Here is a 4301-nt window from a genome sequence, read left to right on the forward strand (position 1 = left end):
TGTGGCCTCTCCCGTTGCGGAGCACAGGCTCCGGACGCGCAGGCTCAGCGGCCATGGCTCACGGGGCCAGCCACTCCGCGGCACGTGGGATCTTCCCGGACCGGGGCACGAACCCGCGTCCCCTGCATCGGCAGGCGGACCCTCAACCACTGCGCCACCAGGGAAGCCCCTGAGAGTTGTTTTTAAACGCTGTGCAAACTGGCAAGGGGTGGAGAGAACGGAGCTGAAGAGCACGGGGAGTGACGTGGCCATGGAAAGTGCCAGGAGGAACTGTGGCGGTGAGAGGAGCTCCTCGGTGTGTCCTTTCCCGTTGTTTTGTTTTACAAGGTCACATGTGCACGATCCCTGTCGGTGGGTGCCGTCTGATAACGTTCTTGGGGTTGGCTTAACAGATCCTTTTAGGGAGGAAGCCTTTAGTGCTGCCAGCTAATAACACAAGTTAAACCTGAGCTTGTGGTTGCTGAGCACGGTCTTGTTTACCGTGTATGCGTGCCCGCAGGACAATTTACTGAACATAAAATCCAGCAACCTAGCCTTCACGAAGTGGACAGTCCAATGGCATTTGGGACATTCTCAGTGCCGTGCAACCATCACTCCTGTCTGGCTTGGGAATATTTTCAACTTGTATACTTTTTGGTTTACTTTATTGATGTTTGAAAAGATACTCTTAAATCACTAGCCTGTCAATGCCCATGATTGGGATTGGTTGCTTTTAGCCGAGTGGTGGTTGACTGTCTGGTGGGAAGGGAGGTAGGTGGGGCCCGTCTGCAGGGGCTGAGCCTGGAGCTTCTGCCCTAAGAGCCAGAGACACAGCTTTGGGTCTCAGCCTTGATCTTTTCCTGCCCCCATGCCCCGGCCAACACTGGAGTCACTGTGGGACCCGGGGAGGTTCACCATATAGGACTTCAGGGCTAAAACTGAGCAGGTCCTGGGCAGAGTAGGCCGGACTGTCACGTTGCTGTCCCCTAGCCTGACAGTCCCTCTTGCATGACGCCCTGGACTCCATCTGAGTCCTCGGGCCGCATCAGACACATTCAGGCCTGTGGTCCATCCCGGGTGGCCCCAGCTGGTGCCGACCAGGCCCCATCCCGAACCCCAGACCTAGTCCACCGTGCCCACAGCCTGCCCTCTGTCAGATGTGTCTTCTAGAGTTTGCTAGTATCCGCCCCTCCCACATGTTGGCCTGAGGCCTTCCCACCTGATAACCTACCTGCCCCGGGCTTAGCCAACGCGTGGCTCCGCCCCCTTCCCCACCTCCTGCCCCTTCACCTGGACTGAGCAGGTGTGTCTGGGCCTGAGGCTTTCTCACCGCTCATACCTTGTCCCTAAGTGGAATTCTGCCTCCCATACCTCACCCCAGTGTCCCACCTGCCAGAGCCTCAGCCTCCGCTCCTGGACACCTGGCCTGGCCTCGTGATGGCTACCCAGCGAGTTCTCAGACCAGGGGTCCCCCAGGACCCCTCCCTTGGGGCACTTGCTCATGGGACAATGCCAGGTGGCAGAACTGAGCTCATTGTGTGGCCCCGGCTGCCCCCACGGTCTCCCGAGCATGTCGTGTGTGCCCTGCTCCTCCCGCCGTCGCAGTCACCCCTTGGGGTCAAGGCCTCGTCCTTCCCAGCAGCCTGGCTCTCAGGGAGGTGTCCTTCCTGTGAACCTGTGCCCCCCGCCGCCATCGGCCCGTCAGCATCCTGGGCTGGGCAGGTAAGTCCGCCGGCCTGCTCATAGAAGCTGTGCCCTCTGGGTGCTGGTGACGCTAGGCTAGGTAATGTGCTTCTGGAGACATGCCGGTTAGTACTTTACACAGAAGATCTGACTCTCCCAGGTATTCTCTAGACTTTCCTGCTTTTTAAAAAGCTAATTTTATTCATTGCATGAGCAGGTCAGCGTCCATTCGGGGAAACAGAAGCCACCCTAGGTATTTCAAGCGGAAAGGAATTTGACGTGGGGAATTGGGGCTGGAGGCAAAACCGGGTTGTCTGTTCCCCCACCCCTCCGTCTCTGCCTCTGCTCCGTGGAGGCCGGTGGTCGCCTTCTCTGGGCTGTCCATGTCACCCAGGGGTTGGACCAGGTCAGTGACTTAGGACATTCCTTCAGCAGCAGAGCTCTTCACAGGAAATCATGGGCTATAGATGAGCCCATTCCAACTGGGTGCCCCCCGGGCATCATGGGAGCGAGTTGGCCACTGTGGAGATGCCCGGGTGAAACCACAGTGTGGAGGGTCCCCACCCATTGGGTGGGTGTGTGACAGTGTCCTTGAGTTCTTTTTTTTTTAATTTTTAAATTTTTTTATTTTTGGCTGCGTTGAGTCTTCGTTGCTGCGCATGGGCTTTCTCTAGTTGTAGCAAGCGGGGGCTACTCTTCGTTGCGGTGCATGGGCTTCTCATTGCGGTGGCTTCTCTTGTTGCACAGCACAGGCTCTAGGCGTGTGGGCTTCAGTAGCTGTGGCACACGGGCTCAGTAGTTGTGGCTCGCGGGCTCTAGAGCGCAGGCTCAGTACTTGCGGCGCATGGGCTTAGTTGCTCCGCGGCATGTGGGATCTTCCCGGACCAGGGCTCGAACCCATGTCCCCTGCCTTGGCAGGCGGATTCTTAACCACTGCGCCACCAGGGAAGTCCTGGCCCTGAGTTCTGAAGGCAACACAGGCTTGGGGTGCGGAGTTTGGAGTGGACACCGGCGGCCCAGAGGGGCTTGGGGCACTCACTGCCGGGCTGAAGGGCTGGAGGGCCGGCAGGTGCAGACAGGCACCCCTGGGTGTGCAGTGGGGCTCCAGGGCTTTTCCCGCAGTGACTTGCTCTTGTGGAGGGGGCGAGGATGACGCAGAGAGCGGGTGCCCGGGCCCAAGACTCATGTTGCTGCACAGCTAAGCTGTGAGCTGAAACTCCTCACTACAGCCCTGGCTTCCTTGGCGGACGGACTTTCCCTTGTGGGTTTGCTGCTCTTGACACCAAGAGGGGGACCATGGAGTGAGAGGTTGCGTCAGGGAGAGTGACCGTGGTCCCTGCCTCCCAGCTGGGATCTGGCTGGGTGGGGTCCTCGGGGCATGCCCCCCCAGGTCTGGTCTGACTCACTGGCAGCCGGGGCCTCTGGGGATCAGAACATGCACAGGCCTTGGTGGATGGGATATCTGGGGCCTGTTTAGATGTCGGGGCCATGCAGGAGTGACTCAGATGGTACAGTTTAGAAACCCTGACCCCATCGTCGGTGGTCTCAGCTTGGGTTTGACGATGGGGAAGACTCACAATCAAGGTTAGAGGCAGTTCCATTCTCAAGGGCCTGTTCCCACTGGGAGCTGGGAGGTGAGAGAAAGGTGGACATGCCCAATACAGAGCTGGCACAGACTGTAAACAGGACATTGCCTTGGGCTTTGTTGCTCTGAGGATGTGTGAACATTTGCCTCTGGCTTTTGGCTTCTGGGCTCACATCCCAACGAACATGTGCAGCTGAGAGCTGGGCCTGGGGGTGGACCCCACAGGCAGCACCTCCTGTGGGGACTGTAAATCCCTGTAGCTTGGTCTCTGCCCCTCAAGTTTCACAGTAGAGGACGTGGCTGGAGTGTGTTGGATCACCTCCATCTTTGTGTGGATGTTTTGTGTGATGCATCGGACTTCCTGGTGTGGACAAGGGCGCAGGCTGACCCAGACATCCTGAAAACCTTACTCGGGACCCTCCATGGGGACTGTTTTTTTTTTTATTTATTAATTTTTAAAGTTTTTTGGCTGTGCCACGCGGCGTATGGGATCTTAGTTCCCTGACCAGGGATCGAACCTGTGCCCGCTTCAGTGGAAGCGTGGAGCCCTAACCACTGGACTGCCAGGGAAGTCCCCGTGGGGACTGTTTTTGAACGTGGATTTTTATCTCCTTGCAGACTTATAGATTGTTTCACCCAAAGTCACCATGGGCGCTACCTTCCCTGTGTTGTCTGATGAACAGAGAATAAAGTCAGCAGTGAGACACGGCCGTTCGTTCGCCGAGGGCCTCCCTCCTGGCAGCCTGGGGGCCGTCGGGCTCCGGGCTGGGATGGGGCCAGGCTTGTGCCTCAGGACGGAAATGACTGTGCTTCCCTGGAGGCGGTGGGAGCCCAAGTATGTCCTGACGGAATTGAAATCGCTGACGCCGGGGGGAAAACTGGAAGAATCCGTAACTCCACAGTTATGTGGCCGGGCAGGGGACGCCCTACTCAACGCCTGGGCTGAGCAGTGAGGAGAGAGGAGGGGGATTGTGTCTAATTATCAGGAGGCGCTCGCAGGCTGGCAGTGCCTGGGGGCTGCAGGGTGTCATCGAGGGTGCCTGCAGCTCAGCAG

The 4301-nt window shown here is 58.1% G+C and overlaps 1 protein-coding gene across 1 annotated transcript in view; it reads left to right on the plus strand.

Moving 5' to 3' along the window:
- Positions 1 to 4301, plus strand: part of CELSR1 (cadherin EGF LAG seven-pass G-type receptor 1) — a 155797-nt gene that overhangs the window by 17800 nt on the left and 133696 nt on the right. The gene's annotated exons all lie outside the window — the stretch shown is intronic.

This window comes from Lipotes vexillifer, unplaced genomic scaffold, assembly GCF_000442215.2.
Source record: "Lipotes vexillifer unplaced genomic scaffold, Lipotes_vexillifer_v1.1 scaffold382, whole genome shotgun sequence".
In the NCBI taxonomy this organism is placed as follows: Eukaryota; Metazoa; Chordata; class Mammalia; order Artiodactyla; family Lipotidae; genus Lipotes; species Lipotes vexillifer.